This window comes from Triturus cristatus, chromosome 4_1 (genome assembly GCF_964204655.1).
Source record: "Triturus cristatus chromosome 4_1, aTriCri1.1, whole genome shotgun sequence".
In the NCBI taxonomy this organism is placed as follows: domain Eukaryota; kingdom Metazoa; phylum Chordata; class Amphibia; order Caudata; family Salamandridae; genus Triturus; species Triturus cristatus.
Genome location: NC_140585.1, coordinates 154,879,744 through 154,893,209, shown reverse-complemented (window position 1 = coordinate 154,893,209; position 13,466 = coordinate 154,879,744).

The following is a 13,466-nucleotide window of genomic DNA, read 5'->3' as shown; positions in this document are numbered from 1 at the left end:
AACTACAGACTCCAGTAGGCAAGTAAGTATCACAGTCCTACACCCTACATATCATCCTTTTAGTATCCTTGCTTCAAGAACTTTTTTTTATAAAAGTTATAGCTTTACTACAATGACCAAATTAATCTTGAAATGAAAAATAAAATGGAATATCAGTCTACACGGCAGGCAGTACAGCACGCAATTCCATTTTTAAATGCTAATTTCTAACAAGATTTTACTCAGAAAATACAACACTTGGTCAGTGTATTCTATACTTATTTCATCTTTTCAACATACGCTTACACTCACTAGGGCTCCCAATGGACATTATTTCTTCATTCATTAACTACAGAGTCCACTAGGCAAGTAACTATTACAGGCCTCAAATCTACATAATATCCTTTTAGTATCCGTTCTTCTTCTTATATATCAGTTATACCTTTAGTACAATCAAAAATAAGAGAGGGGGGACTAGGAGTGGGTTTGGAAAGAGGTTTTGGTCCAGTACCAATACTCCCAAGAAATATCGTTATGTCACACTGTGGTAACTGTTCCTTAAGAAAAAAGGGAAGGGTCAGAGACCGACTAGGTCGCTGAAATAGAGGGAGAAGATAGAGTCTCTGTAGGTTATGGGGGAATGCAGCGCCACCCCCACGAGGAGTAACTACCGATGAAGCATGACACTCACAAGGGTGTGTGAGTATCCAATAGGAGAGATTCCCTAGGGTAGAACACATAACCTACAGAGACTCTATCTTCTCCCTCTATTTCAGCGACCTAGTCAGTCTCTGACCCTTCCCTTTTTTCTTAAGGAACAGTTACCACAGTGTGACATAACTTTAGTACAATCACCAAATTCATTTTCAAGTACAAACAAACACTCAGCAGTCTACACTGCGGGCAGCAAACCTCGCAATTTGAATTTTGGACACGTGGTGCCATCTAACGCTGTCCAACACAAGCAGATCCCACATGTGCAACTGTGTCCTGAGTCCTGAATAGCAGTGACCCCAAGTCCATAGCAGCCACCACAGCAGCAGACTCTCTTTGATCAGTTAGACATATTTCCATATGCAGTGACCCAAAACATCATGGCAGCGACCACACCACCACACTCCCTTCGATTAGTGAGGAGTATTTTCATATTGAAGGCTGGTGACAAGTGGTGCCCCTGAACCTGCACTACGCATTCCGGTGAGGCCAGCAATTTATGCACGTGACTGTGGGCCCTTGCTCACCGCTACCTCTGGCCTACACTACGATCAGCAGGCCTCACAATTCAGATAGTCATGATGCCACATGACGCAGTCCTATAGCCAAGACACATTTCTCCCAGTGCGTCTTGTCCACACCAGGCATCATCACAGGCTCATACACTCTCAATACTTCTGGTGCCACTAACCCTCTTTAACAGAAGCTGATCCCACATGTGTAACTGTGTCCTGAGTCATGAATGGCAGTGACCCCAAGTTTGAGGCAGCAACCACACAACATACTCCCTTCGATTTGTGAGGCATATTTCGATATGCAAGGCCGGCGGCACATAGTCCCACTAACCCTCTTTAACACAAACCGATCCCACATGTGTACCTGTGTCCTGAATCCTGAATGGCAGTCACCCCAACTTCGTGGCAGCGACCACAGCACCAGACTCCCTTCAGTCTTATTTATTGTTCTTTTCTTTTTTTAAATAATTTTTTTTATATGTAAATCTATACATGTCTAAGACTCTTCTTTGTCCAACCACACAGAGACACTTCCGGGCCCAAGAAGGTTGTTGGGGGTATGATGGTAATGTGGGAAGAGGGTGCGTTGCCTGCTGATGTGGGGAGAGGCAGCGTCAAAGGGGTATCTATCACAGAAAGAACTCCGATATGTTTTCACAAATACCTCGGACAAATGCCAGCTGACGGACTGAATCACAAAATGATTATTCAATACTTATGTAGTGTGAGTTATGAACAGTTTGCACCCACGCTCGCAGAGGGACAGCTGCGGCCCGTCCACTCCACTCACAGATGCAGTACTATGAGCCGTCCGCGCCATTGTAGCTATTCCTGCCCTGTTCCGTCGTACGCGATGCCACACCACGCCACTCAGATAATGTTCCGAAGATGGCCCCACATACCTACCTGTTGCAGGCATACTCGCTGTTCCTGTGCAGATCAGTTGTCTAGTTCTCCACATCTCCCACCCACTCCCTGAGGGCAGCTTTACCCACACACCACACCCGTCCAGCACATACATCACAGGCCATGTGACCACGCAAATATAATAGATCGACAACGTCATATCCTTTATTGTCGGTGCTAACTAGATGCCGGACGCTCCACGTGTCTCAACCATAAAGAGTCTTTCAAAACTTGCGCAGAAGGTTACTCGCACCCTAATCTGTATAGCCCTCAGGGGCCTACCACCCCCTTGGCGCAGACGTCAGATGCACAGGGTTAGTGCCACCTGAAGCTCATATTGCCATCAGGGGCCTACCACCACGTGGCACGAACATAACTTCCACAGGCTTAGCGGCCCCAAAAGCTGATGTGGTCTCCGCTATTGATGACTCAGCGACATTTGTGAGATCTGCCGGGCCGTGGAGAAGATGATGTGATCTCCACTTTTCATAACTCAGGACTCAGCGACATCTGTGCGATCCGCCAAGCACCTGATGTGGTCTCCGCCATTCATTACTCAGGACTCAGAGACATATCTGGGATGAGCTTTGACGGGCACGTGGAGTGCCCACTGCTGTACACTCCAGTGGCACCAGGTAATAAATTGCTCATGGATGCGCAGGGGCGGCAGTGTCTCTCTCTCTCTATCTCTTTCTCTCTCTCTCTCTCTCTCTCTCTCCCTCTCTCTCTCTCTAACTCTCTCTCTTCCTTCTCCCTTTCTCACTCCCTTTCTTTCCTTCCCTCTCCTTTTCTCTCTGGCTTTTTTTTTCTTCTCTTTTTCTCTAAGTCTCTCTCTTTTGATATGCGCATTACACACGTCCTTATTTTGTGCTTTATTGTCCAGGCTCTGTAGTCCACATCCATGGTCCCCACAGCAGTGTTCCACCTTGTTATTTTATATTTTTTTGGATACATTTTGTTTATTACTTTATCGTTGATTTATGTTAATAAAAAAATAAAGTTTGAAAAAAATTTAATAACGTTTCTGGTTGTTTTCTTAACTGCTATGTAACTCTTTCTTGTTCTTAATACTGTTATTTGATGAAGTCCACCATGGTCTTATCTTCTGGAGGACTTATAGCAGGAATACTGGTGATATCTGCAGTTTCCACCACCTTCTGAATAGTGTGTTAGATTTATCTCAACTTTACTTCCATTAATGTGCTGATAATAAAATGCAGACTAGCCGTTCCCATGCAAAAAGACACGAGGTGCACCTTTGCGATTTATTCTAAATACTAAAATCCTGTATTGAATTGCACTGACGTAGTGGCTGCACTCACAGTGTACACACAAAATCATTTACGAATCCTCATTGTATTTATATTGAATGGGAATCAGGCATCAGGTGCTGGATCTTGACGAGATACACTGCCCAGTTTGTATATTGTCCTGCACATGCTAAAAATGACATCACAACTTTCACACCAACTGCAATGCGAAACAAATTCCGGCGATAAGCCACGTTAGCACCATGGATTTTACACCTGCTTTCTGATGGTGTTAAGCAGAACGACTACCTGCACCATAAAAGAGAACACTGCCAAGAGCCACACCATAACACCCACAGGTGCCATAGAATAAATGAGCATGATACAGGGATACCCATGAGGGCCACAAGACTCTTCGGAACAACTCCGAGACCCCCAATGCCCCCGAAACCCGCATCTGAGCAAGTGTGTCCCTCTGGTCATTGTGTTAGCATGAGAGGCACCAGCCCTGCATCACAGTGTGCTATCACCTCAGCGTTTGCAGTGAGCCTGGACATGTAGCTACTCACGCTTCCTCCTGCATGCACAACCGGCGTGTGCTGGTCCCGAGTACACAGGTCAGCACAGGGGTGTGCCTATCCAACAACGGGCACGGGGTGTCTTGGACATCTCCGTGTACAGGAAGTGCGGTAAGTGTGTCTCCGTGTTCTGGTGTTGCCTACCACAAGGGCCGCAGCAGTCGATGTTGTAAAGTGGCATACACCACCTCCAAATGGCACTGTGATGGTGTCGTTGGAATGCAGCAGCACATGCACAAATAGGCATTACAATAGTGTGCCGTACGAGTGCACGAGATACAACAGCACACCGTACAAAAGTGTGGGAGCTCATGGGAGGGAGGAGCAGCTGTTTGTAACATAACAGGCAGTGAACACGCCCATGTGCCACGTGCTGGGCATCTCATCCATGATGACCACGGTCGCAGACATCCCACAACACCAGCGACCCGCCTTTGTACACATCCTCTATGAATGCAGCATGGTTTTCACTTCTATGCTTGTTCACTGGTGTGATGTTGGCGAGTTGTGTGACTTGTGCTCCTTGTTGGTGTGTTTCATTTTGGCCATTGTTTGTTTATACTTGTGCTATACTTAATTGGAGAGGATGTGGTCCGTCAGCTAGAGTGCCGACTTTGGTGCTGGAAACCAGGGTTCGAGCCTCGGGGTCACGTCCACATCCTGTGATTCTGGGCAAATCACTTAATCTCCCCGTGCCTGAATGTGTAATGTAAATACGGTGCTCATGTAAAGCGCTCCAATACCTTCGGGTCGAGTTCGCGCTATATAAATATGCAACAACAAACAAAAAAAAAATTGTGCATGTCTGCCATTCTGCCCATCTCCACCGTACCTCCACTCCTGCTTCTTCCTCTTCCTGGTGCTGTTCTGTCTATAATTGTGTTGCTCCACACATAAATACATGTAAAGGACAAATTAGAATAGTTCCTTGATTCTTTTAGGTTTCAAAACTTCTCTCTCTTGGTTTCTTTTTAATTTTCCATATAAACAGTTTTTTGTAATATCCAACAACACATAGAAGTCAGAAGTGCAACGTATTCTATCAACACACTTTCTAGAACATTCTTCAACACGTGCAGGTTAAAAGTTCATCAATCTTTTTAAACTTAACCATATTTTTTTGCAACATTTTCTCGAACATTTAACGGCACGTGCAGGTTAAAAGTTCACGATTGTTTTAAGTTCGAACAGTGCCTTCCAAATGCAAGTAGCAGGTGTGGTTGAGTTGACAACTTTTATCCTATGATATGTACTCCATGTTGAAACTGTTTTTTCTTAACCAATCACAAAGATGCTTTTTCACAAAACGAACGTGCACCCTACTTTTAAAAAAGAATGCTTTTCTTCTCCCAATCATGTATCGTTTTGTATGGCGAGAAAAAGTAGTTACCCATCTTTAAACATATCTCTTATTCTACCAAGGAACTGCATGAGCTACAGACATCTCTCCATACTTCCCAGCCATTCCTTCAAAATGCTAGTGTGGATCGTAGGACATAGCTATATTTTCTGGTGCAAGAGCTATGCAGAACAGAGACGTATTGACTTAGACCTAGGTATACAAAATGTGGACATTAAATGGTTTGCACAGAGAGGATTGAAGTGGCACCAATTGTTTGCATCTCCAACACCCTGACCTCATGTTTGTGCACTGTGGTGGAAACGACCTAGGCACATTGACTGGGGTAGGTTTGGAAATGCTTATGAAGGACACCTTTGGACAAATGATGTTACTTTTCCCTCAAACAGTCTTTGTATATTCCAATATAAGCCAAAGACAGAAGTGGAAATGGTCAAAACAATTTTGTCCTCAGATTGAAAAATCTAGGAAGAAACTCAACAAAGCTGTGTCTGCATACCTCAGAGACCACAAAATGGGGTCCATCTACAACAAGAACATGCGTTTTGATATGGCTGATATCTACAGAAGTGATGGAGTACACTTCACAGATCACGGAAATTGAGTTTTCCTGAATAACTTGAAGCTGTGCATCTGCACTTATATGTAGCTCCAACTAATCAACACAAGGGCTCTTTTTAGAGCCACCCTATAACTGACAACTTAGGCCTGCTATTTTAGGGCCAGGGAATTACAACTCCCGGACCCTAGCCAAAATGTATTCTCCACACAGCTGTGACGCAGCAGCCAGACCATCTGACTTTGCAGCACAGAGATCTCGCTTTGATCACCACCTCTACTCCCTCATAAAGGTGAGTAGTTTATGGACCGGAACCTTTGCAGAGGAAATTTGCTTGGTACGTTCCTGAAAGAAGCCTTCGCTCTTCGTCAGCCAGACTAGCGAAGGTGGCTAGATTTAAAAAAACTAAATCCGGAGGCAGGATTTTCAGTATCTCTGCCGCCCGATTATGGAATAAGCTTCCAGTGGAGATGAGACATTTGGTCGACCTTCTGCCCTTTAGGAAGAGACTAAAAACTTGGCTCTTTCCTAGTGCATAAGATAATCATTTTTTTTTTAGCCTTCTCCCGTAACATTAGTCCCTGAGTGCACGTATATGCCAGCGCCAAGATGCCTGATAGGTGATAGTCGCTCTATAAATGCAATAAATAAAATAAATAAGTAGTTTGAGCTTTACAAATACCGTATTGATTTACCTTCGCACACCCTGTACAACACCACCTAAGCACCACATACAAGTTGGACAAGTGTGGCACAGCACCCAGAGCACATGACTTCACAGCATAGCAAACACAGGCTCATGGTTTCATACCCAAGTCCAGCAGCAGCTCAATTTAGCAACATGACACTTTAGGCAATACCTCACTTAATTTCCGTACCCAGCACGTTCAAACTAGTAGTGGTCAGTGGTTCACCGGCATCACCCCGAGACCGTCAGCAGCTCAGCTTACGCCCCCAGCGCCAGCAGACCCGTAGGAGTGAGTAGTTTGCACTTTACAAATACCAAATTGATTTTATACGGGCAAATTTACCTTCACACTCCCTGTATAACACCCCCTAAGCACCATACACAAGTTACAATGTTCGAAACAAAAATTCCTCCGAGTAGGTACAACTGCATACTGACACTACTTGGACAGATGTGGCACAACGCCCAGAGCACATGACTTCACAGCATATGACACACTGTTTGGACTCACGCTTTCATCCCCGAGTCCGGCAGCAGCTCAGCCTAGCAACATGAGACTGTACACAATACCTCACATATTTTCCATACCCCAGGACTTTCAGACCAGTACAGGTCAGTAGTTTGTCCTAGTGGGTATAAAGTACACATGTTGACACTATTTCCACAGGTGTAGTGCAGCGGCCACGCCACATGACTTCACAACATAAGACACACAATTTGGGCTCACGCTTTAATCCCGACTCCCGCACCAGCTCACCTTAGCAGCATCAGACTCTAGGCAATACCTCACTTAATTTCCGTAGCCCAGCACTTTCACACCGCTAGGGGTGAATACTTTGGTTCACACCCTGTCTATAGCACACCCTAAACACCCCACAGAGGTTACAGTGCTCCTACCCTCCTCTTTCCCCCTTTCTTGCCCTTTTTTTCCCTTGCTCGCTTCAACAGAATCACAAAAGGGCGGCCAACACTTCCTAGTTGCAACCGCTCGCAGCGCTCACAACCATCACTGATGACATCATCCAGTGAATGTGTGTTTCTGTAAAGTTTAAATATTTTTCATATATATCTATGCCAAGGTGTATTGAAGAAGGAGTGAATTTACAAGTCCCTGAGTGGATTATTTAGTAGGTGCGTGACTTACTGTATAAGAGAGTGATTGAACATGTGTTACTGAATGTATGGGTTAGTGACTAAACTGTGTGAAAGTCTGTATTAGTGTCTCAGTTTGTGTATAAACGGCTCCGTGGGTTGGTGAGTAGCTACATGAGTGTCTACATGGTTTATTGATTTTTTGTCTGAGTATCTGTATGGGTGCCTGAGTGTCTGTATTGGTGGGTGCGGGGGGGTGTGACTCTGTGCATACATGTCTGAGTGGGTGATTCACTGGTTGTATGGATTAAAAGTGCATCTGGGAAGGGCTGTATGAGTGAGTTAGTGTGTGTATGGGTGTGTTGGTGAGTGAATGAATGTCTCACTGGTATATGTGTGAGTAACTACATATGTGTTAAGGCAGTATATGTGAGTGTTGGAGTATATAAATGACTATATGTGAGAGTAAGTTATTTGAAGAGTGGGTGTATAAAAGAGTGTCTGCTTGTATGAGTGATTATATAAGACAGTAAGTATGTGTTAGTATCTGGATAAATAAGTGATGTGGTGTGTGTATAAATAACACAGTTGGTGTGTATAACTGTATACATGAGTAAATGCCTATGTGATTGATTCTTTGCATGACTGACTAGGTGTGTGAGTAAATATGGATGAGTGGCAGACTGTGACTGTATGTATAGGTGTATGAGTGCATATTATAGTACTGTATTGATGAGTAACTGCATGTATAAGTGAGTGGATGTGAGTGTAGACATAGGAAATAGTGGGTGGTATGTGGTATCTGGCATTATTGTGTGTATGGTTTCAAAAATAGTAGTCTGTATTTTAGAGTGCGTGTATAAAAGTTTATATTAGGCCCTCAGTATGTGCATTAGATTATCACGTGGATGATGTCATCAGTGATGTCATTTGAGATATCATCAGTGATGTCTTCAGTGATGTCACTGACCATGTCATGAGTGATGTAATATGTGAAGTCATCACCAGTGCATTGCAGGTGCGCGAGTTATAGTTAGCTCAACTAACTATAACAGGCGAATTTCTCTGGTTTTATACGAGTTAAATGTCCAACTAACAATAACGTCCCTGAAACCTATGGTTTTTTTCAGTGAATTTCTAAGGTTTTTTAAATGCTAATTCCTAACTATAACGTCTGTAAAACATATGGTTTTTTCAGTGAATTTCGAAGGTTTTTCAAATGTTAATTTCATATTTTAATATATATAAAGCCTATATTTTTTCTAAATTTTTTTCTAATGTTTTGGAACTCTAAAAACCTTTTTTCAACTTTAAAAATTATGTAATGTTTTATATCTTCAAAAAAAGAATCTGTACAAAAAAAAATCTGAGAAAACTAGAGTCCCGTACCGGTAGTGTACCAAGCTCCATCAGCACGCGAATCCTATCCGCCATATTGCTAAACTCGCAAAGGATGCGCATTTCATATCCAACGGGTTCATGGTACCGCGTCCCATGTAACATCATATACGTATGTGGTCGCACCAGCTGCTACTTTGGTATGCGATGGGTACGCAGTACCAAGCCGCGCCTTACTTCATGTACGTATGGGGTCATGCCCGCTGTGCATTGCGTATGTGACAAGGGCCACGCTGCCAGGCCCTGTGTTACATCATAGACATATGGTGTTGTGCCGGGAACGGAATTCCTTCATTTCTTTTTCGTCTAAAAACTATATCTAAATAAGTTTAAAGTGTATATGAGAACAAGCGATAATCTAAAATATGTTTAACATTTATATATTTCTAACTGTAATAAACTTCGGGTACGGCCTCCTTGCGCGCTTGCTGCGCGATTGCCATGTGACTTTAAAGAAAAGCATTTGATTGGCTCAAAACATTTCCCATTGTAACAGTTGGAGGACCCCACCCATTTTCGCCATTCTCTCTACAGCGTTTGATGATAGACTCCTCTTCTGCTTACAGAGCTTTTTTGAAATGTTTTTGCTATGTACACACATCTGACAGCACACACAACTTGCAACCATCATCTTCATCAATGTTCATACTCTGTAAAGTAGCCTTTCACCTGTGATAGCCATGCATCTAAAAGCTGTTTAAGAGAACTTTTCCCCACTGCCAGAGGTAACTTGGTTGCATACGCTGTCCACAGCACGATCTAATGTGGTACGGCCCAGTGGCAGTATCGTGCATAGATAATGAACACACAGACACAGATAGATAGTGGAAGTGGGTACGGGCACGTGTGCTCAACTCCTTTTTATTACCAGGGTCACATATCTAGTGACGTCTGTGCTGGACGGGTGTGCGGTAAGTGTAAACCAGCCCTCAGGGAATGGTTGCCGCTAGCATCAACTACAACAGTAATCATTGGATCACACACAGACATTCAATAATAAAAGGGTCAATAGTTTGTGTTGCAGTAAGGTAGGGACAGTAGATGTAAAATAATACAGAAAAGATTCTATCGTAAAAGAACCATAACCTGTGGTATACTTAGATACAGGCAGTAGATCTGAAATAATACACAACAAGATTGTATCATAAAGGGTCCAGCAGTTCTAGTGCACTCAGATAGCCACATCAAAAGCATTCAGCATGTGCACAGCCAGAGATGAAGCGTTCTGCGAGCGAGCCGTACTAGCAGCAATGTCTGTTGCCATCATCACTGCATCATCTGCAATAGCGACTCGATCTCAATTGTGAACACTGCTGTCCGCAGTGTAGGCCAGAGAGAGCGTGTAATCAATAAGGGGGACAGACGAGCTGATATTTATAGAGGTCCTGTTCCTATGCTCCTCAATGTACATATACAAGACACTGTAGGTAATCAGTTCCTCTGTTATGGCATGTATGTGAAAGATGTCACTGTATGCCAGAAGTGTTTGTCGCTGGGAGATCTGAATTTCAGATCATAATGCCCTCACACACCTGTTAGGGTGTCATGCTTCATCATAGGGCGCTCCTCGTTGGACCGGGGCTGCAATGTCCAACGGGCCTGGTGGCTGCTTTGGCGGAGTTCTTTTGATCTGAGTTCACCGTATGTGAAGGGTGTATGTGGGCAACTGGTGCTATGTGTATGGTAACATGAGTAGGTGATTTAAAATAGGCTAAAGATCTAAGAATATTTTAATTCGAAAATAGAACTGGGACTAGGTAAAAAAAGTGGTGCCGCCAGCAGGACGTAAGGTACCAAGGTGGCTAGTGAGTCTATAAGGTCGACATGTTTCGTGTCATCTGAGCTCCGAAATCGAGCGACACTTCTTCAGGACCTAGGGTAGGTGATGGTGAACCCCAATGGAGAGCACCAAACAGGAGGAACATCCAAAGTTGGAGGATGTGGTTAAAACAAAAGTAGATCCCAAGTAGGGAATCCACCTTGCCTCTCCACCTAAATAGAGTGGGAGACAACAGAAGGGAAAAACAAAGAGGACAAAAAGGAGCGACATGAGTGGATCCTGTCCAATCAAAAAATTCACATATTGCGTAAATTCTATTGGCTAAACTAGCCACATTGATGGTGGGGTATGTCTAGATAGTGTCAACTGACCCAATCCCCATCACAGACACGGCTTCACCAGGTAAGGGTACAGTGATAAAGTAAAAATTCTCATTAAAAATAATCATATGCATTGTCTGAAAGTTCGGCTAACCCAACCACAATTAATGCCCCAGAACCATGTAGAGCATAAAAACATGAAAATGAATTCATGACAGTGCTGGGTCTTACCTTGCTTGGTGGAAAGTTCCACTTCATGGAAGGAGGGTGGAGTTGGCCCAAGTATTAATGGATAGCCAACTGAAACGAAAATAAGGAAAGAAAAGGCAAAGGCAAAAAAATGCTGAATGCGCTAGCACATCGAAACGTGGAAAAGCCACGATAAGGTTCAGAAGGGTTATCTTCTAAACAAAGGTGTGCTTAGACGTAAAATATTGTGTTAAAAGTCACACTCGTATCCCAGTACGTGAGGAAAGATGTGGGTCTCATAGAATGATGACATCCTTCCTGGGATGGTTGGATCAGCGTATTGTAAAACCGGCACATGCTCGGGCTAAGGGTAGGGACGCGAGTGCGGGAAACCCATACTTGAAGATCCTAAAAGAGGGAGTGATAGTATGTCGAGAGACACTGTTTAAAAACCTGAGAAAGAATAAAACAGGTGTGTAGCCAGCAAATGTGGGAAGGTGGAAACAAAGCACACTAACGGACGTCAATAGGCGTCCCGTTTACATGCTGTAAGTGTCAAGCAGGTCATGCCGGGAATTGACAGACAAAATATTGCGCACTTACCGACTAGAAGGAGGGCACTGCCTGCTCATCTGAGATCTCACCCGCTTCCGAATCTTACCGTGGATACGGACGCTTCAGTTATTTGAAGGAATTAGGATTTCTGGGATGTTGACCGCCTCGGTGGTGGCGTCGACGTAACACCAGGCGTGAGACATCGCCATCTTGTCCCCAAGGAGTGTGCCTGACTATGTGTAGAAAGACTATATCCCTAGGGGGTACCGAGTGATCATCGCTATTAAGATGTAAGAATAGTAAAAAAGATAGAAACGAAAAAAAGGGGGTTGGTAGGGTGTGAGAAAAGATATATTACATGGTAGTCAGAGTAAAGACTCCATGTTATATAGTCAGAAGTTTTTTGATCTGATGGATAGTCGAATACCATTGTAAAAGGTTGCTCAAGTAGAGACTTGGGGGGTTGCTAAAGTAGAGACTTCCAAGTGGCACTGAAGTTGGAGTAAAATGTCGGGATAATGGGCCTAATGGAGATATCAGATGGATAGTCGAATACCAATCTAAAAGGTTATTCAATATGGGTGGAACCATAACGGGGAGTGCTAAAGTAGAGACTACCAAGTGGCACTGAAGTTGGAGTGAAAGTGTCGGGATAATAGTCCTAATGAAGATATCGGAAAGGCCCCTGATGTGTGGTTGTTAGATAAGTAAGGACTCTACAGACTTGGTTAGTTCGTAGTGTCCTGTATTAGAGATGGCAGTTTGTTCATTCCATGGTGGTCAGTGTCCAGTACGAATTTCGGACCAAGGAATAGCATCATTCAGGCCCATCTTCTGTGCGGACAAGCGGAAAATCCATCTTTGCTCCGTCTCGAAGAGTTTTTGCGTCGACCAGTTGACATTGCTTTCAATCACTGTCCAGGACATCTCGTCCGCCCCATGTGGGTGGGAAAGGAAGTGAGTGCTCATTTTGGTTGTAGATCTGCCGCATCGCATGTTACTGCGATGTTCCATAATTCTTGTCTTTACTGGGCGCGTGGTCATCCCCACGTACTGTAGGTTGCAAGGACATTTAATAAGGTATACACAGTTCTTTGAGTTACAATTCGTATGTGTTCTTAGGGTCCAGGTTTTACCTTCTTCCAGATTGAGTTCCTTTGTCATCCTCGTCAGTGTGCATACTCCACAATGTCTGCACGGATAGTGACCACGTACTGGTGTGGTGTTCCATAGTGCACCTTGTACTTTCTTCTGTGTGTTTATTGGCAAACCTTGGCAGTGGTAGTGAGAGTTTGCCTGTGGAGATGATTTTCCAATGTTTTCGAATGATTCTTTGGATGGTATTGGATTCTGGTGTAAATGTCGTAACACAAGTTATCAAATCTTCGGTTCTCCTTTGTTTAGGTTCCAGGAGTGCCTCTCTGTTGTTATTTAGCCAGAGAGAGCATTCAGCAAAGACCCACAGCTATGTAAGGTGGACTTGAGCTACACAGTTTGTCGTACGTGAAGCAAGAAAAAGCGTGTGCGGAACCTGCGATGTCACGTATGCATGGTGCAGACAGAGTGCACTGCAGCAATGTCTT